At 39.2% G+C, this 22,340-nt stretch overlaps 1 long non-coding RNA gene across 2 annotated transcripts; it reads right to left on the reverse strand.

Moving 5' to 3' along the window:
• Positions 1-20,814: 20,814 nt before the first annotated feature.
• Positions 20,815-21,993, reverse strand: LOC140808078 (uncharacterized). 2 transcript variants are annotated; one of them, XR_012112803.1, is made up of 4 exons: positions 21,866-21,993; positions 21,676-21,783; positions 21,481-21,567; positions 20,815-21,070 (listed from the first exon to the last, which is right to left on the reverse strand). It is a non-coding gene; the product is annotated as an uncharacterized lncRNA (long non-coding RNA). The 2 variants fall into 2 exon arrangements; XR_012112802.1 differs by lacking the exon at positions 20,815-21,070 and having other exon boundaries at positions 21,382-21,567.
• Between the last annotated feature and the right edge of the window lie 347 nt (positions 21,994-22,340).

Consider the following 22,340-nt stretch of genomic DNA (forward strand, 5'->3'; position numbering starts at 1 on the left):
TTGGGAGACAAACTTGGATAGGGACACGCCATGACACATTGGTAGATATCCTCTCTTGGACTTATCCATCGAGAACCGCTTCACGATGGTATCAATGTATGTGGACTGGGTGAAACCAAGCAATCTTTTCGATCTATCTCTATAGATCTGTACCCCAATACAAAAGATGCTTCACCCAAGTCCTGCATCGAGAACTTACTCGCTAACCATATCTTAGTTGATTGCAACATTCCTACATCATTCCCAATGAGTAGAATGTCATCAATATAAAGCACCAGGAATGTCACAACACTCCCACTGACCTTCTTATACACACAGGGTTCCTCAAGATTCTTAGTAAATCAACTCTTTGATTGTACTATCGAATCTAAGAATCCAACTCCTAGATGCCTGCTTTAGACCATAAATAGATCTCTGAAGTTTGCATACCATATGTTCACTTCCGATAGATGTAAACCCTCCAGGTTTGAGACATGTAAATCTCTTCCTTAATATCCACATTAAGAAAGGCTGTCTTAACATCCATCTGCCATATCTCATAGTCATACTATGCAGCTATGGCTAGCAATATCCTTATAGACTTGAACATTGCAACTGGTGAAAAGGTTTCCTCAAAGTCAACTCCTTGTCTTTGAATACATCCTTTTAGCCACCAATCGCGTCTTGAAGGTCAATACCTTCCCATCCGTCCCAAGTCCCTATGGGAACCTTTCCCTCAGGTGGATCTATAAGATCCCACACTTGGTTCGAATGCATGGAATTCATCTCAGATTCCAAAGCTTCAAGTCATTTGGATGAATCGGCATCAGATAACGCTTCCTTGAAGGTCCATGGATCACATCCATGGTTAGGCTCATCATGGCCCTCTTCAAGAAGCTGACCATACCTCATAGGTGGTCTCGAGACTTTCTCGGATCTTTTAGGAGCTTGTATCTCCTCTCTTGGCTCTTCGGGTGTGTGTTCTATAATTGTGGGTGTCTCTCGAACTTCTTCGAGTTCTATCATCTCCCTTTTTCTATCCAATAGAAACTCCTTTTTCAAAAAGGTCGCATTCCTAGAAACAAACACTTTTGTTTCTTGGGGATGATAGAAGTAGTATCCAATCGAATTCATTGGATATCCCACAAAGTAGCATAAAATGGATCGACTATCCAATTTATCTCCCACTACCTGCTTCACATAAGCAGGGCTCCCCATATTCTAAGATAAGAATATTTGGGAGACTTACACATCCATATCTCATATGGTGTCTGTCTTTGAATGGACATTTAATGGAATATCTTTTAATTTTAAGTTATAGAGATCGTTTTCAAGTTCACCAGTACCAATCAAACATTCATTCATGTAAATGTTGCAAACACCTTTGCTAATAAACAAGAATATCCATTTTTATCACAATAGAAATGGAAACAATGTTTTTCATCAAAAAGGTACAAACAAAACATCTCTTAGAAAATAACTCAAAATCATTGTTCAACAATAAGTAAACATCTTCAATAGCCTTGGCAGCAACTCTTGCTCCATTGCCCAACCTCAAGAAGGTCACACCTTCCTTAAGCTTCCTACTTCTTCCCATCACCTGTAACCCATTACAGAGATGTGAGTCACAACCGGTATCTAATACCCAAGAAGTAGAGTTAATTGAAATGTTTACTTCAATTTAGAACATACCATTTCCAGAACTCTTCTGGGCCAGATATTCCTTGCAATTTTGCCTCCAATGTCCAGGCTTCTTGCAGTGATGACAAACATCACTAGTCTTGTCAGCCTTAACTGGTGTGGCTGCCACAACGAGATTCGGAGATTTCCTCATCAAGGGCACGTTCTTCTTGGGTTCTTGGGACGTTGGAAAGAACTCTTCTTTCCCTTCCCATGTGAATCAATCTTCGTACCTGATGAAGAACCCACATAAAGAACCAACTTCTCTTTCTTGATGGTGGACTCAAAGGTCACAAGCATGTTCACCAACTCCTCAAGGGTCGGCTCTAGCTTGTTCATGTTGAAGTTCACCACAAAAGGATCAAATGAGCTAGGCAGCGATAAGAGCAACACGTCGGTGGTCAACTCCAAAGGCAAGATCAAATCCATGCCAACAAGCTTGTCCACGAGCCCGATCATCTTTAGGCCATGCTCATGGACCGAAGTCCCATCTCGCATGCGTAAAGTGATCAGCTCCTTGACAGTAGCATGCCTAAGATGACGTGTTTGCTCTCCAAAGAGCTCCTTGAGATGCAAATGAATGTCAGCAGCATTCTTAGCATCCTCAAAACGCCTCTGCAGCTCATCATTCATAGAAGTCAGCATATAACACCTGGCTATCAAGTCATGGTCACACCATTCCTTGTAAGCCTGCAATTCCTCAGGATTGCAGTCAGTCGGAGCCTCAACAGGGGGCGACTCAGTCAGTGTATATGCTACCCTTTCCGAATTCAAGACGATTTTCAGGTTTCTTAGCCAAGTGAGGTAATTAGGTCTAGTTAATATGTGTTTGTCGAGTATTACGGATATCGGATTGCGAATTGAAGACATTGTCAATTTGTACTGAAAAGTAAAAACAGATAAATGTTGGTGACTATTTTAAAATATTTGGTAAGATATAAAGTATGGACTTTAACTTTATAAATATTTACTCCCACTGTTTTGACATCTTTCACTACCCTCTAGTGAAAACGGGAAACTCCTTTCCTCAATAGGTACGTAAGGTCCAATTAGCGAATTATGATCCCGAATAATATCAGCCAATCACAATTCCTAAAAGGTAGTTTCCAATTGCATCACAATGCAACCCTCTACGTAAACTTTTGTCTCACGTTTGATTAGGACCCAATATTGACGTCCTTCATCTTTACGTGTCAAGCCTTACCCATCGATGTTGAACCTTAATCGACGGTCGGCATGAGTTCCCTCAATTATCTGAGCCGAAGTCATGGGAGTTCCACGTAGTTCACATCACCATGTCAAATGGATGTCACAGCTTTCCGGTACTAAGGGCCCCCCCAATAATATGAGCCGAGCCCCGAGCACGGGTAGCGATTCGTCATGCACCCATTTGTCGATGGAAGACATGGAAATTATAAACAAATTTATAATTCCCCTTTTCGGGCTTGATATTAATTTTGAATCTTATTCAAAATGAGGGTTTTTAATTTTGAAAGGTCTCATCATTAATTTTATTTTAAAAGCTCGCCATGTTTGATCGTATGTTTGCCGGATTCATGCAACTTTGTTATTATCATAATAATAACGCACATACTCATTATTTATAACATATCATGCATATATTATAAACAGTAAACAAAACAAGGATGATCAATCGCCCCAATACTAACGGATCGTGTGAGCTAAACACGGGCCTAGGTCCAATCCTAGGGAAATGCACGGGATGCAAATGCAACTATTACATAAGCTTCCAATATTTACATGTCTTCGATCTTCATAATCATCATGGCCACCATCTTCCAATCTTGATCATCCACTATACTAATATTTACAAATAAATATCCATGACAAATAGGGATACATCTCATGGGGGTGGGAACGGGCCATAAACCAAGCCCACTTTAAATTTGATAATTATTACAATCATTCAACACAAAATATCCTAGCATACACCTAGCAAATTGGGCTTGGGCTTTTGATCATCCTTCATGCATAATATCACATATCATACACCATCCATTAATTATCACAATAATTAATTGATCCAATATTATATATCTTGATCCAATCACTAACCGCCACGATTATAAACTAAATTAACAAAGTATACAAACACCTTTGTCTACTTTCAAATTAATTTATTTATAACCGAATTTCTTGTAAATCACCATTTACTATAAATATTTATAGTCCAACTTAAAATATTTATTTCATGAGAAAATATTTGCAACTTTTGTAATTTTAAACTTAAGGGCCCAAAAAATTCATTTTTCACCAAAAAACGTTTTGGCCCATTTAAAATTCACAAATATGTTAGCCATCCAATGGCCCAACAATTCAAGGTCCATGACACTTTGATATTTCAAAACACCTTTTGAAAACCCTAGTCGTCATCGCCGTCGCCGGAGCTCCGTCGCGGGATTCCGGCAACAAAAAATATTTTTTTATTTAAAAGGTAGGGGCTGTTTGGGCAGCCCCTCGGGCAGCCCGAGCTGCCCGAAAAATCCCCATCAAACCTTGAATTTTGTTGCAAAATTTCATTCTCATGCGGTTAGAAATCGACCTCAATATAATATCTTGTAAATGCTACACAAAAACGTAACCATAGCTCGGATACCACTTGAAAGGGGATCGGTTACGATGACCGGAAGCGCAACGGAAGTTCAGTTCTAAAGCTAGAATTCCTTTGATATCTGCTATGTCTATGTCTCGATTGCTACAAAAAAGAGCAGAGGGGTTTCTTGTTTATTCAGGTTACGTACTGAAATCGAGCTCATCATTGGCTGATTTGCCAGTGGTATGCGAGTTTGCTGAAGTCTTCCCAGATGAGATTCCGGGATTGCCTCCAGTCAGAGAGATAGACTTCAGCATTGAATTGGTACCAGGTACAGTTCTGATTTCTAGAGATCTGTACAGAATGACACTAATCAAATTGAAAGAATTAAAGGATCAATTGGAGGATTTACTAGCCAAGGGGTATAACAGACCGAGTGTTTCTCCTTGGGGTGCTCCAGTGTTGTTTGTGATAAAGAATGACGGTTCAATGAGACTTTGCATTGACTACCGGCAACTGGACAAGGCTACGGTAAAGAACAAATATCCCTTGCCTCTTATCGATGATTTATTTGATCAGTTGCAGTGTTCTTCTGTTTATTCCAAGATCGATCTGAGATCTGGATATCATTAGTTGAGATTCAGATATTCTGATATCTCAAAGACAGCGTTCAGAACCAGGTATGGACATTACGAGTTTATTGTCATGCCGTTTGATTGGACAAACGCTCCAACTGTATTTATGGGTCTTATGAACCGTGTGTTTCAGAAATACCTTGATGACTTTGTGATTATTTTTTTATTGATGATATTTTGATATATTCGAAGAATATGATTGATCATGCCGAACATCTGAGAATTGTGTTGAGAACTCTAAGGACTGAGAAATTATATGCAAGCTTTCGAAATGTGAATTCTGGTTGAGACAGGTTGTATTTTTTGGGCACATTATATCTGTAAATGGGATTTATGTTGATCCTAGCAAAGTTGAGGCCGTGATCAGTTGCCGAGATCGACATCTGTGCTAGAGATACGCAGCTTTATGGGTTTAGCGGGATATTATCGACGATTCATTAAGGATTTCTCCAGTATTGCTAAACCTATTACGCAGCTGACTCAGAAGAATGCACCATTTGTGTGGTCAGAGGACAGTGAGTCCAGTTTCTTAGAGCTGAAGAAAAGATTGACCAATGCTCAGACGTTGACTATTTCGTCAGATACTGGTGATTTTATTATGTATTGCGACGCATCTCACAGAGGGTTGGGTTGTGTTTTGATGCAGCGGGGACATGTGATGTAATGCCCGAAGATTTGATTACCGTAATCTGCTATAAGATTAGTGAATTAAATAGATATAATTGTAAACGGGCCACTACGAGACCAAATTGGACAAAAAATATAAATTTCATAAGTTTCGGGCAGAACTAGTAGCGCCCGAGCGGTAGAAAGTGACCGCCCGAGCGCCAATGTTCAAGAAGATTATGTTCGGGCAGAATGTGTGGCGCCCGGGCGGTAATTTATGACCGCCCGAGCGCCAGAACCAAACATCGCGGGCAGAACCTTCCGCGCCCGGGCGGTAGAACTCAACCGCCCGAGCGCCGAGCTCGCGCCCGGGCGGTAAGATTCGACCGCCCGAGCGCCAGCGAGATTTGGCAAGAGTGAGCCACGTTTCTTATGCATGCAAGTGGAGTATATATATAACGAATTTCCTCAGAATTTGATAAGAATCAAAAAGGGAAAAGCTGCGAGAGAGCTTTTGAAATTCTTGCGCCAGTATATTTCAATCCGTCTGTCTGATTGGAAATCCGACTTCAGTACTGTGTTACTATCGTTGTAGGCTACACGTGGACGTAAGTTTTACTATATTTTGACATGTCTTGAAATTATGATGTTGAAGGAATCAGATAGAATTCATATATGGTGTTTCTGACATGTTAAACATCGTATAATTGTAAACGGATTTAAGAACGGACACCGCATAGAATTGTTCTGAATTTTAGAGTTGAATTAACTGAGGCATGGTATCAGATTTGTACCGTTACTGATTTTGAATTGAGGGAATTGTTATCTTTTGCGTAGTACTGCTGAATATAGGGAGATTATACCGTTGAAATGTACCGAGATTGAATATTGACCCGTATATGCCTTCTTTTGAGTTAGAAGTTGATATGGTACATTTTATATATGTCTATTTCAGATTGATATTGACAGATTTGTCTTCGAGACTTCGACGACAAGAAAGGTATAATTCATGTTTTGTTTGGGGAAGACACAACTCAAATAAGATATTATTTGTGTTCCCAACCAAAATCACATACTTGTTTTATTATCTATATCTGATATGATTATGATTGTTTATAGATTGGTTCTAGAACTTATATGCAAATCTTGCTATGCTTTGTTTACAGATCATTTTGCATTGCATTAAGATGATCATGCTTGTTTACAGATCTTGTATTCAAGCATTAAGATAGGAAAGTCTGAGAGATCATCCAGACTTCTAGACGTTCGGCGATATCACAGCTTAGGGGAAGATCACCGCCCCTATTGTAGACGCGGATACAGATCAGGCCGAAGTCTAGGAATAAGACGGACAGCACCTCGATTGGGAGGGTAGGTGACAGCCAGTGACGTCTTATTCACAACGGGATCCCTAGAGTTCTAGTCGAGTCGAGTCTAGACATGATTAGATTCGCATTGCATGATTATATATGAATGATATTCATATTAGCATGTTTCATGTGTTTAGATTGTTTTAATGCATGTATACATGTTTATACTGGGATTTGTTCTCACCGGTTTTCCGGCTGTTGTTATGTCTGTAAGTGTGCATAACAACAGGTGGGGCAGGATCTGGGTCGAGACAGAGATGATCGTGATAGCGTGGTGACTACGGGCGCAGCAGAGGACTAGTGGTCTTTTTATTAGTGTTGTCCTACTTATAAATAGTATTTGGTTTGATTAAACACTAGTTGTATAAGAACAAGACATGTATATTATGTTTGTACGTTGTATATTAAATAAAGAAATTATGCTCGTTTAGTTACATTTGATTAAATGTAAAAGCGAAAAAATTGACCCACGTTTTAGAATAATAATCCATTTAATCCCAAGAAAAAGAATTAGAGCCCGGGTCCCCACAACAGGTGGTGTCAGAGCGATAGATCCTTTAGAGTGAGATAAGATAGAATGAGCGGGGTAGATCGAGTCTTCTTCCTTTCTTATGATGTGCTAGCATGTTTATTGCTTTCTTTATTACATGTTGTTTGTTATCTGATTGATTACAGCGTGTAATAAACTGAATCAGAACCGATTCTGGATCAGAGGTAAATGATCAGAGGAGGGGCTAGGACAGTTTGTATAGCTTGTATACTAACTTGGTTGAATACCAGATACATGCCTCCTCGAAGAGCAGTCGTACCTTTGCGACCCACAGCACCAGAACAAGGTAGCACATCCGGGGATCCAATGGATGTTACGGCTACACCCATGGAAACTTTGTTAAAACGATTCCAGTCCTTCAGACCACCTACCTTAAAAGGAACAGAGAACTCCATTGAATGTGAAAGCTGGTTGGAGGATATCGAGATGTTGTTCGAGTCTCTCGAATACAGTGACGAGAAAAGAGTCAAACTCATTGGCCATCAACTGCAAGACGTGGCTAAGAATTGGTGGTTGAACATTAGAAGAGCATTGGAACAGCGTGGCACGGAGATTACATGGAAAGTGTTCAAGACAGAGTTTTATCAGCGATTCTTTCCTATATCCTACCGTAAAGATAAAGGCGCTGAATTTGCAAACTTGAGGCAAGGGCAATTGAACATCGAAGAGTACGTCGCTAAATTTTCTTCCTTGCTTCGTTTTGCACCTCATGTTTCAGGTAGTGATGAGGCCGTGGCAGATCAGTTTATAAACGGCTTAAATCCTGATATCTTTACATTGGTAAATACGGGAAGACCCAACAATTTCGCTGAGGCATTGAACCGTGCCAAAGGAGCAGAAGCAGGATTGCTTAGGCAACGGAGTGCTCCGTATGTTGCTCCGAGTCCGAGACCACCACTACCTCCAGCACAACCTCCTCTTAGATTTGAAAGCGGCGGTAGTAGCAGCGGGCGAAAAGATCAGTTGAAAGCAAAAGGGAAGCAGTTCAAAAGACCTGGGAGCAGTTCTTCAAGCTCCAGTGGATCCAGACAGGGTGGTTCTGATCAGAGTACCAGGTATACAGGTGTCTACTGCAGTTCTTGTGGGGGTAGACATGCGACTGAACAGTGCCAGGGAGTAACAGGGAGATGCAACATATGTAGACAACAAGGACACTTCGCTAAAGTGTGTCCCCAGAGAAGCTCACAGAGATTTCAAGGTGCAGGGTCATCTGCATCTGTAGCTCAGCCTGAGAGGCAAGCTTCATCTGTTCACTCCTTTCAGCCACCACAGACACGACGCAGCCCAGAGGCAGAGGTAGCCAGACCGTGAGCCAACCTCCCCGACAACAGGCTCAGGTTTTTGCATTGACAGAGGAGCAAGCACAGGATGCCCCAGATGATGTTATAGCAGGTAACTGTTCCCTTTGCGGTTATCCTGCTTATATATTGATAGATACTGGTGCATCACATACATTCATCTCAGAACGATTTGCATTATTGCATTCCTTGCCTGTTGAGTCTTTGCTAGATGTTGTGTCTATTAATTCTCCGTTGGGAAGTGGATTGATATCTGTAACTACAGTTAGACATTGCATTCTACAGTTTGAGGGGCATGGGATTGACCTAGATTGTATAGTGTTGGGTCTAGCTGATTTTGATTGTATAGTCGGTATTGACATGCTAACGAAGTACAGAGCCACTGTAGATTGTTTCCATAAGGTTGTCAGATTCAGACCCGAGATGACAGACGAGTGGAAATTCTACGGAAAGGGTTCCAGATCTCGGATTCCCTTGATTTCGGCTTTGTCTATGAATAAGTTGTTATAGAAAGGAGCAGATGGGTTCCTTGTGTATGCTGTAGATGTACAGAAATCTAGCCCGACATTGGCAGATTTGCCAGTAGTACGGGAATTTGCAGATGTGTTTCCAGAGGAGATTCCAGGGTTACCTCCGGTGCGAGAGGTAGATTTTAGTATCGATTTGATTCCAGGTACCACTCCTATTTCGAGAGCTCCGTATAGGATGGCACCGATAGAGTTAAAAGAATTAAAGGCACAGTGGGAAGATCTTCTAGCCAAGGGATATATCAGACCTATTGTATCTCCGTGGGGTGCTCCGGTGCTATTCGTGCGAAAGAAAGATGGATCAATGCGGTTGTGTATCGATTATAGGCAACTGAATAAGGCGACGATAAAGAATAAGTATCCTTTGCCTACAATTGATGATTTATTTGATCAGTTGCAGGGATCCTCTATTTATTCTAAGATTGATTTACGATCCGGATATCATCAGCTTCGAGTTCGAGATGTTGACATACCGAAAACAGCATTCCGAACCAGGTATGGGCATTACGAATTTATTGTCATGCCTTTTGGTTTAGCAAATGCTCCGGCGGTATTTATGGGATTGATGAATCAAATCTTTCAGAGGTATTTGGATGATTTTGTTATTGTCTTTATCGACGACATTCTGGTGTATTCTAAGAACAAGAATGAGCATGCCGAACATCTCAGAATTGTGTTGCAGACACTGGGAAATGAGAGACTATATGCCAAATTGTCAAAGTGTGAGTTTTGGTTGAATCGAGTTGTCTTTTTGGGACATATCATATCTGGAGATGGTATTTCGGTAGATCCGAGTAAAGTGGAAGCTGTGATCAATTGGCCGAGACCGATTTCTGTGCCAGAAATACGCAGTTTCATGGGTCTAGCAGGATACTATAGACGATTCATCCAAGATTTCTCCCGTATTGCCAAACCAATCACACAATTGACACAGAAGAATGCGCCATTTTTATGGTCTGAGGAGTGTGAGTCAAGCTTTCTAGAATTGAAGAAGAGGCTGACCAGTGCACCTGTCTTGATGATTCCTTCAGGTACGGGTAATTTCGTTGTGTATTGTGATGCCTCTCACAGAGGTTTGGGATGTGTTCTTATGCAACGAGGTCATGTGGTCGCATATGCCTCAAGACAGTTGAAGACTCACGAGACTCGATACCCCATTCATGATCTTGAATTGGCGGCTATCGTATTTGCACTGAAGATCTGGCGTCATTATCTTTATGGCGAGAAATTCGAGATCTATTCAGACCATAAAAGCCTAAAGTACTTGTTCTCTCAGTCGGAGTTGAACATGAGACAGCGTAGATGGCTTGATCTATTAAAGGACTTTGATTGCGAGATCAAATATTATCCCGGGAAGTCAAATGCAGCAGCAGACGCCTTAAGTCGAAAGGTTTGTTCCTTATCCTTATCGACGATAGGTGTTACGAAGCTTGTTGAAAATTGCTGTTTCTCTGGATTAGAATTTGATACAGATAGGAGGCCACTACGACTTGCTGTTATTCAAGTTGAGCCAGACTTGATCATGAGGATTAAAGAAGCACAACGAACAGATCAGAATGTGCAAAGATCGATTCAAATGGTCAAATCAGGGCATTTGTCTGAATATCAGGACGCGATCATGTGCTGTATGTGAATAACCGCCTTGTAGTGCCAGATGTTTCAGATTTGAGACATCAGATTATGTCCGAAGCGCACTGCAGTCGGTTCAAGCATCCATCCTGGTGGCAGGAAGATGTATAATGATTTGAAGACACAGTTCTGGTGGAAGCAGATGAAGTCAGACATCGCCAAATATGTGTCTAAATGCTTAAATTGCCAACAGGTGAAGGCCGAGAGGAAGAAGCCCGAAGGGTTACTTCAGAGTTTGTCTATTCTGAATGGAAATGGGATCACATTTCCATGGATTTTGTGACGAAGTTACCCCGATCTTCCCGAGGCTGAGATGCGATTTGGGTCGTTATCGACAGATGGACCAAATCAGCTTGTTTCATTCCGTACCGAATGACTTACAGACACGATCAGATGGCGGAGATATATGTTCGAGAGGTAGTCAGATTACATGGAGTGCCGAAGTCTATCGTATCAGATCGTGACCCACGATTCACTTCACACTTCTGGCATAGTTTACAGCAGGCCTTAGGTACGACATTATACCTGAGTACTGCGTATCATCCTCAGACAGACGGACAGTCGAGCGGACTATCCAGACTTTAGAGGATATGTTGAGAGCTGTAGTGCTAGATTTTGGCACTAGTTGGCAAGATTCCCTACCTCTTTGTGAATTCTCTTACAATAATAGCTACCAGACGAGCATTGAGATGGCACCGTTTGAAGCTTTGTATGGCAAGAAGTGCAGATCTCCGCTATATTGGGATGATATCTCAGAAGTACCAGAACTGGGGCCAGACATGATTCGTGACATGACTGAGAAGGTGAAAGTTATTCAGAAAAGAATGAAAACAGCACAGGATAGACAAGCGAAGTACGCCAATATCCGACGTAGACCGTTAGTATTTGAGGCAGGAGATAGAGTATTCTTAAAGATTTCTCCTTTCAGAGGCATTGTAAGATTTGGCAAACGCGGGAAACTATCTCCTCGATACATTGGGCCTTACGAAATTCTTGAAAAGATTGGTGATCGAGCTTACAGACTTGCTCTTCCTCCTTCTCTATCCGGAATACATGACGTGTTTCATGTATCAATGTTGCGAAGATATATGCCAGATGTTTCTCATGTCATTCAGCCTGACGAAGCTGAACTTGATCAGACCTTGAGCTATGTTGAGCAACCGATACAGATTCTTGATCGAAAGGAAAAGAAGCTCAGAACAAAGATTATTCCGCTAGTGAAAGTCCAATGGAGTCGACATGGCATAGAAGAAGCGACTTGGGAGACAGAGGCAGATATGCGACAGAAACATCCCGAGTTATTCCTATAATGTGAGTATTCAGTTAATATTTGATTACATTACCCTTTCACTTAATTTAATTGATTTTTTTTTGTGAGTTCGAGGACGAACTCTTATCTAAGAGGGGGAGAAATGTAATGCCCGAGGATTTGATTACCGTAATCTGCTATAAGATTAGTGAATTAAATAGATATAATTGTAAACGGGCCACTACGAGACCAGATTGGACAAAAAATATATATTTCATAAGTTTCGGGCAGAACTAGTGGCGCCCGAGCGGTAGAAAGTGACCGACCGAGCGCCAATGTTCAAGAAGATTATGTTCGGGCAGAATGTGTGCCAGAACCAAACATCGCGGGCAGAACCTTCCGCGCTCGGGCGGTAGAACTCAACCGCCCGAGCGCCGAGCTCGCGCCCGGGCGGTAAGATTCGACCGCCCGAGCGCCAGCGAGATTTGGCAAGAGTGAGCCACGTTTCTTATGCATGCAAGTGGAGTATATATATGTAACGAATTTCCTCAGATTTTGATAAGAATCAAAAAGGGAAAAGCTGCGAGAGAGCTTTTGAAATTCTTGCGCCAGTATATTTCAATCCGTCCGTCTGATTGGAAATCCGACTTCAGTACTGTGTTACTATCGTTGTAGGCTACACGTGGACGTAAGTTTTACTATATTTTGACATGTCTTGAAATTATGATGTTGAAGGAATCAGATAGAATTCATATATGGTGTTTCTGACATGTTAAACATCGTATAATTGTAAACGGATTTAAGAACGGACACCGCATAGAATTGTTATGAATTTTAGAGTTGAATTAACTGAGGCATGGTATCAGATTTGTACCGTTACTGATTTTGAATTGAGGGAATTGTTATCTTTTGCGTAGTACTGCTGAATATAGGGAGATTATACCGTTGAAATGTACCGAGATTGAATATTGACCCGTATATGCCTTCTTTTGAGTTAGAAGTTGATATGGTACATTTTATATATGTCTATTTCAGATTGATATTGACAGATTTGTCTTCGAGACTTCGACGACAAGAAAGGTATAATTCATGTTTTGTTTGGGGAAGACACAACTCAAATAAGATATTATTTGAGTTCCCAACCAAAATCACATACTTGTTTTATTATCTATATCTGATATTATTATGATTGTTTATAGATTGGTTCTAGAACTTATATGCAAATCTTGCTATGCTTTGTTTACAGATCATTTTGCATTGCATTAAGATGATCATGCTTGTTTATAGATCTTGTATTCATGCATTAAGATAGGAAAGTCTGAGAGATCATCCAGACTTCTAGACGTTCGGCGATATCACAGCTTAGGGGAAGATCACCGCCCCTATTGTAGACGCGGATACAGATCAGGCCGAAGTCTAGGAATAAGACGGACATAACCTCGATTGGGAGGGTAGGTGACAGCCAGTGACCTCTTATTCACAATGGGATCCCTAGAGTTCTAGTCGAGTCGAGTCTAGACATGATTAGATTCGCATTGCATGATTATATATGAATGATATTCATATTAGCATGTTTCATGTGTTTAGATTGTTTTAATGCATGTATACATGTTTATACTGGGATTTGTTCTCACCGGTTTTCCGGCTGTTGTTATGTCTATATGTGTGCATAACAACAGGTGGGGCAGGATCTGGGTCGAGACAGAGATGATCGTGATAACGTGGTGACTACGGGCGCAGCAGAGGACTAGTGGTCTTTTTATTAGTGTTGTCCTACTTATAGATAGTAGTTGGTTTGATTAAACACTAGTTGTATAAGAACAAGACATTTATATTATGTTTGTACGTTGTATATTAAATAAAGAAATTATGCTCGTTTAGTTACATTTGATTAAATGTAAAAGCGAAAAAATTGACCCACGTTTTAGAATAATAATCCATTTAATCCCAAGAAAAAGAATTAGAGCCCGGGTCCCCACATGTGATTGCTTATTCCTCGAGACAGTTGAAACCACATGAAACTCGCTACCCAATTCATGATCTTAAATCGGCGCCCATTGTATTTGCATTGAAGATATGGCGACATTATCTTTACGGTGAGAATTTTGAGATTTATTCTGATCACAAGAGCTTGAAATATCTGTTTTCACAATCAGAGTTGAATATGAGGCAGCGAAGATGGATTGATTTATTGAAAGATTTTGATTGTGAAATAAAGTACTATCCGGGAAAGTCCAATGCAGCAGCTGATGCACTAAGTCGACCATTGGTGTTTCAAATTTGATAGAAGATTTATGTCTTTCTAGATTGGTATTTGAGACAGATTGTAAACCGTTGAGATTATATGTTGTTCAAGTCGAACCAGAGATGATTTTGAGAATTAAAGTGGCTCAGAAAGTTGATCAGAATGTTCAAAATTCGATTGCTATGGTCCGAGCAGGGCATCGATCCAATTGTAAACCATTGAGGTTATGCCAATGTTCGTCGTCGATCGTTGGTATTTGAGGCAGGAGACCGAGTATTATTGAAGATTTCACCTTTAGAGGAGTTGTCAGATTTGGCAAGAATGGGAAACTGTCTCCACAATATATTGGGCCGTACGAGATTCTCGAGAAGATAGGAGATTGTGCCTATCGACTCACATTACCGCCTTCTTTATCTGGAATACATGATGTATTTCATGTATCTTTATTGCGGAAGTATATTCCCGATGCATCCCATATTATTCAGCCAGACGAGGCCGAACTTGATGAGACACTGAGTTACTTCGAGAAGCCGATCCAGATTCTCGATCGTAAAGAAAAGCAGCTCAGAACGAAGACTATTCCGCTTGTGAAAATTCAGTGGAGTCGTCATGGCATCGAAGAAGCTACCTGGGAAACTGAATCAGACATGAGACAGAGATTCCAGATTTATTTCATTGATGTGAGTTTTATATTCAGCTTCTGTTATTGTAATGCCCGAGATTTATTATGATCTTAATATGTGATTATTGATTGATGAATTGATATAATTAGGAAGGGCCACCCGAGACATTATTTTGTATAGCATGAGAAGAATTGATGTGCGAGGACAGTACCTCTCGCGCATATGCGCGACATGATGCCCGAATAGCGTGAGGCAGGCAGAGGAACTCGTGCATATGCGCGAAATAAATCTAGAATCTCTGCCGAGACTACACGCACCGAGACAGGCAGGCAGGCAGAGAAACTCTGCCGAGACTACACGCACCGAGACAGAATGTCTCGCGCATATGCGCCAAGGAGGGTCGTGCATATGCGCGTGACGTGCAGTGCATAGAAAAAGCCACTTGGTCTTGCCATGCAATATATATATATATATATATATATATTATATATATATATATATATAATTTGAAGGAAGAACCGAGAGAGTTTCCAGGGAAAGTGTTAAGCTTTGATATACTAGAATTCAATTTGCGAGAAATTCGTCCGTTCGATTTTCAATCCGACTCCAATACCGTGTTTCTATCGACAAGAGCTTTGACAAGACATTGAGTATTGACAGGCTTCGAATTCGAGACTTCGACTTCGTCATATCGACAGAAAGAAAGTTATAAATCAATGTTAACCGGGAGATCGACTTGAGTCAGATTGGACTTGAGTTTCCCAAAAACCACATACCTTATTTTATTGCATTGATGTTTGCAATTCATGAGATTGATATGCTTAGTCTATTGATTTATAGCAAAGCGTGTATTGAGTCATAGGAAGAGATGCCTAGTCATTGGTGGAGATGCCAAGTTTTTGACGGATATGCCAAGACACTGGATATTTGGTTTATATCGATGTTGCGTAGGAACAGATCGGCTTCTGTTGCGGAGATTCGATATATTGTGCCAATGTCAAGGAACCGGGATCCCTAGATTAGAGATTAGTTGAGTCCGAGATGACAAGTCACTAGTTGATTTACAGATTTATATCGATTCATATCTTTCAGATTTTGATACATGTTATTGATATCTATTTCATGCTTTTATATCTGTTATATGATTGCATGTATACATGTTTATATTGGGACTATATTCTCACCGGAGTTATCCGCCTGTTGTCGTGTTTGTATGTGTGCATGACAACAAGTGGGACAGGATCAGGGTCAAGAAGAGGATGAGAGATTGCAGTTAGCATGGAGATCCGGATCAGAAGTAAATTAGGATTCAGCACTTGATACATAATAGTTGAACCCTAGTTTGATTTTAATGTAATTGTACAAGACAAGCACTTTTATCTTGATAGTTGTATCAGATTGATTCCATTACGTTCCGTATTGTATTTAAAAAAATAATTTAACCTTGTTTATCTTAATTGATATAATTATTCCCAAAGATGATTAAGAAATGAATTAGCGTCCAGGTCCCCACAGCAGGTGGTATCAGAGCAGTAGGTTTTAGAACTGTAGGTTCTTGAGACTGAGATAGAAGCTAGTGAGCGGGGTAGATTTAGTTTTCTTCCTTGCTTTTAAATGCTAGCATGTTTTACTGCTTTTAATGTGTAGAACCCGAAAAATCAGATTACGTATAAGTCATGCATAATTTCTATTATTTAAATTAAAATGAATTTTTATGAATATATGAAGTGTTTTATTTTTTTTAAAAGTAGATGTTTAGTTTTAGCTTTTCAGGATAAATACGAGAGGTCGGACCGGAGTTTGGAGATTTGAGATAAGATTAATAATAAGAAAATATTCCTAAATTTATTTTAAGGCAAGATTCTAAGCAAGATTCTAAACTAAATTAATTTGTTAATGCATTAAAATATATATAATGGAGGTTTAAAATATTAAACAATTAAAATGCAAGATTTAAACCATATCATACCATGCAAAAAAATTAAGAAGAAATCGGTCAACACTTTAAACAAATTCAAATGTGTAGCAAACCCCATTCAAATCATCACTAAATGATTTTTATAGTGTATTCATTTCCCACTTTTAAACTCGATAATTATGGGTAATACATGCACCATAATTCTCTTCAAAGCTCCTCAACCTGTTATGCTAACAAATCAACGTGTAGTTGCAGCAATAATAAGAATAAAAAAACAACAACAGCAAGGGAATGGAAAGCAATTCAAATTCCATTCAACTTCTTAACCTGTAACCCCCAACTTAATGTATATTATGGCACCTTTAACACCTCCTATAACACTCATATTCAGTGTGTAGCAAACCCACACTCTCACCTTTGAAAACATCAGAAAAACAGCAGCTTAGAATCGAGATACAGCAGCAGAAACAAGAAAGAAATCCAACTCCGACTCCGCCGCTCGTATTCGTCGTATTGATTTATTTTTTTTTTTTCAAAACAAATTCCAGGCATGTATATTTTATTTCTTTGCTCTTCAATCAAGTCCTATAGATATTTTTAAACCAATATATAATCATGATTCATGCAACATCACGAAATGGACAGCAACTTTGCAACAAAAAAATTCTGTGCAGGCCTCTCTGTTTATGTTCATGTTTCACGTTTGAAGGGTTTTGTTGGTTTCACGAGTTGCCTCGGTTTCAGGCACTCAAGGCTGCTTCTAGGCATAATTTAGAATGTGTTAGTGTGTTTTTGGTTCAATGGTTTAAGTGCATACACTCAAGAATAAAGAAATGACAGCAACATTTCCATGAAGGTACAGTTTGTGTCACGGTTTCTGTCATTGGGTTGTTTAAGGGGTGTGTTCGAATCTTGGCTGTCTTAGGGACTGTTGCCACGGTTACAAACCTCCCTTATCACGTCTAGGAAGTGACCAAATCAGTTTTTCCAAGTTTAGTTCACGGATCCTTCGGATTTTTACAGCAACATGGCAAGTGTCCCACGGTTCCAAAATTCTGATTTTCTGTATGAGTGTGGTTTCAATTTTTGGGTGTTAGATGGATTGTGGTTGGATTGTAGCCCATAGCCATGATTCATACAACACTCTAACATTTCTAGATCGAGCCATGGTCGATCAGATGGCCACTGGAACAACATAAGACAGAAAAATAATGCAATACAACACACTACACAGAAAGTGGCGTTTTCGGTTTGGTGTTGTGAGGATCCGAGGTATTTGCTTAGGTTGTGTTTGGTTTTTAGCCCTTAGCCATGGTCCAAGCCATGCCTTAGGATGTTGGTAAGAGTCTTTGGTCGGTGGTTCAAGCCAATGGTCATCAATTTCAGAGTTTACACTACAAACACACAAGCTGCTACTGCTGTATTTTGACAGCAACTTTGGGTCTTGGTTTTGGTGGTGGTTTGTTATTGGTTGTCTTTTAGCCTATGGCCTTGGACTGGATAGCACCTTAATGAGTTAGTAAAGTCATGTTTTTGGCCGTTGGTGATTTGGTTGAGTTTAGAGGTCGTACGAGAATTTACGGTGCAATGGGCCAAAGTGACTCTCGAAAGAGCGTTTCATGATTTTGGCCTCCATTCACCAATTTTTGTGTTTTTCAGTTCTCATGAATATTTTTCAACATGTTAGGGGTATTTTTAATCATGGTTAAACTTCGGTTTAATGTTGGTTCGGTTTGGTACGAAGCCATGATTGAAAAATTAAGTTGGTAGTCCTAATCGTCTCGTTTTTAATTTGATTGTCATGTTTTGGTCAAGATAAGAATATTTGCATGTGTCACATATTAGAATTAAGTCGCAGCAAGCCTGGGAGCGATCCAATTCATCTGGTAAAAACAAGGTTATAATTATATTACGTGCACAAAAATATCAAATGTTTATTTTTTAGATATATGCGACATGTCTTGTGGCCACATTACGTTTATGGGTTTGGAAGTCGGTAGGCACAACCGAGGACCTCTCCATCTGGTGACTTACGACCGGTTTACGATTATGTATGGGTACGGATATCCAGTCCAAGAGCTGTGGTGATCTCTACCGCCCAGTATATTGTGGTTTATTCTGATCAGGTGCTCACGTTATGTTATGGGCCACTTGCTTAGAAACATTATCTCTACCAGAAAATTATGATATGATATGACAGAGCTCTATTGAGCAAAGCTTTTAAGTATGATTTTCAGATATACACGTAGTAATAATTATTCATGATACGGCTTTCACTATACGCTTTACGATACCATATTTTTACGTTGCATGCGATTTTATGATATATTTACTTGTTATTAACGATATATACATGTTGAGTCTTTAGACTCACTAGATTTGATTGTTGTAGGTACTGATGAGGTCGAGGCCGAGGGCGGAGACCAGTGAGTTTGCTTGGGTCAGCGGTAGTAGGAACCCGAGGACCTCATGTTTTAGTTTATGCATTTTCTTATGATCAAACTCAGTTTAATACGTTGGATATGTTTTTAAGTTGTTGTTGAAAACAATATTTGCTTCCGCTAATATTTTAAATTCAAAATTATTCACATGTTTATTTTATAAATGAGGCAAGATAATTATTTATCTAGAAAAATTTTAATAATTCCACTAAAATATGAATATGAAAAAACGGGTCTTTACAGTTGGTATCACATCCTATGATCTTGTAAAGGGTTGTACTACTATTGCTCTCGAAAAGCTCATGAAGTCACGTCTTCGGTCTGTAAGTTTTACGATTACGCATTGGGTTTAAAGCATGAAATATTTTTACATCATGATTGCATGAAATATTTTATGTCAAGATTACGATTATGCAGTATTTATTTAAATTTAAAGAAATAGTGGAATTATGGATGTTGGTTACGTATGGGTTATAATTATGGAACAACATGCCTCCTAGACGCATTATTGATTGCACGAGAGGTGATGAGCATTGTCATACGAACGAGGAGAGAGATTTACTACCACCACCACCTCCACCAGACATGAATGCCCAGATGCTAGCTGGGATGACTCAGTTCTTCGCACAGTTTGCAGCGAACAATGCATTTGGAGCCAGATAGACGGGGCCGGAGGCTATCTATGAGAGGTTCATGAAGATGCGACCGAAGGAGTTCTTAGGGACGTCAGATCCTATGGCTACCGAGGAATGAATTAAGTCCCTTGAGGTTATTTTCGAGTTCATGGGGCTCGAAGATGGAGATAGGGTTCGTTGTACGACTTATCTGTTTGGAGGAGACGCTCGCCTGTGGTGGGAAGGAACATCTATAGCTTTGGATTTGCACTACTACAAAAACGCCAAACGACAACGGATAAAATCCGTTGTCGTAGGCCATTTAAAACTGTTGTAACTGAGGGTGTTGTTGAAAGTGTCTTCAACGACAACGATTTTAAACCACTACCAACGACAACGGTTTTTCAACGGTGTTAAACCGTTGTATTTTCTACCAACGACAATGGTTTTGCAAGGGTTTTAAAGCGTTCTCTTTTATACCAACTACAACGGTATTGCAACGGATTTAAACCGTTGTATTATCTACCAACGACAACAGTTTCGCAACAGTTTTAAAACGTTGTTTTCTAGCACTATTGACAATAGTTTTGCAACGGTTTTAATCTGTTGTCATAATATATGAACGACCACAGTTTCGCCACTTTTTAGACCGTTGTTTTTTGCAACAACGACAACAGTTTTGCAACGCCTAAAAACCGTAGTGTTTTGTTGAATTTACAACAATTTAAAACCGTTGTCTTTATATTTTCTTCAATAGAATTCAAAACTGTTGTCGCTAATAATTTTTTTCATTAGGTAAAAATTTTGTATTAAATTTCTTTTAATTTACAATATATATATAATAATAATTAAACCAAAAATAACAATGGAAAACAAAATATTTACCATGTTAAATATGTGACTATGTTATGTTCAAAATCCATCATCCAAAATATGCCAACGATAAACAAAAATTTTACAAATTTGAATTTAGTATTGCAATGGACCTCGATACATGTTAGTCATCAACGTGGAAATGTGGCAAAGTCCCACAATATCAAAATTTTCCAAACAGAAAATACGGATATCTGCAATCTTTTGTCATCATCGGCCCCGATCTCCTCAAACCTCATCAACATTTATGCATCAAAACCTTTCCCTGCCATTTCATCCCTTCCATATAATCCACACATAGAAAGCCCATTAAAAACCCATAAATAGGACATCCCAAAAATTTCCATCCAACACAAACAACATTTATATACTCGAAAGAAATTCATAACATCAATTCACAAACTAATAACATTTAAGTTCTAAGGAATCTATATATTGAAGTAAATCATATTTTTCAAGGACTTGATTGAAAGAAATAAAATTCCTAAAACTCTGAGGCATTTGCTCAGTCTTCAGTTCCATTCTTATGATGAGAAAGTAAGCTGGAAAAAATCAAAACACAAATAATATCACTATTCACAAAGCACTTATTCAGTTGGAAATACTATAACATGCATTATTGAAGAAAATAGAAAAATGATTGCTTTGGTTCATTGTAACACAAAGCACTTCATCAATACTTTGCATACCTATTCGTAAATATAGTCTTGTATGCATTCCGCCCACTCGGATCGCACTTCATCAATCTCTTCCTTGGAATACTCAGTTTTCATGAACTGTGAACAAACACAATGTTAATATTATTAAAAAAACAATCAATACAAACATTGAAAAATGAGAAATACACAAATATTTGTGAATATTGAGAATATGTCGAATATTACAATTGAAGATATCGAGTTCTTCTCACTGGTAGCATTTTTTTCAATCATTTCTCTCATAAATCTCACAACATAAAAACCACATTGTTTCGAATCTGGTTGTCGTGGACCCTAATTTTTTTTAAAAAAAATTGTTAGTGATTGATACACAAATTGAAATAAACGTTAATTAATGACAAGTACACATGCATACCTTTACTACTTCCCATATAGCTTGTTTTTTCCCTTTCCTTTCCTTATTTGAATTAAACAATCTTACACTCCTGCATACATCATTAACAGTCAACATATGAGTGTTTTATTCACTGAATTAAATTTGACATTAAAACAAAATAAATCATGATCAAAAAGAAGTAAAATATTTGCGTTCATCTTGCCCTACTCGATCACTATCATTCATTGAGTTCCCGAACTTAGATCTTTCGCCATGCCAAATCCATGTACGATATGTTAAATCTATACCATTACAACACAAATGAGCCCTTATAGTGTCAGTATCTTTCGTATTTAGATTACCACATTTTGCACATGGGCAAGGCATTGCATTCGGATTGTTAGCGTTTCGCGATGCAAACTGCAAGAAATACTTCACCCCAACCTCATATTCATGTGACAACCTATTCTTTGACATCCAATCTTTGTCCATTATACGTACAACTAACCACCAA

Source organism: Primulina eburnea, chromosome 12 (genome assembly GCF_022965805.1).
Source record: "Primulina eburnea isolate SZY01 chromosome 12, ASM2296580v1, whole genome shotgun sequence".
NCBI lineage: Eukaryota > Viridiplantae > Streptophyta > Magnoliopsida > Lamiales > Gesneriaceae > Primulina > Primulina eburnea.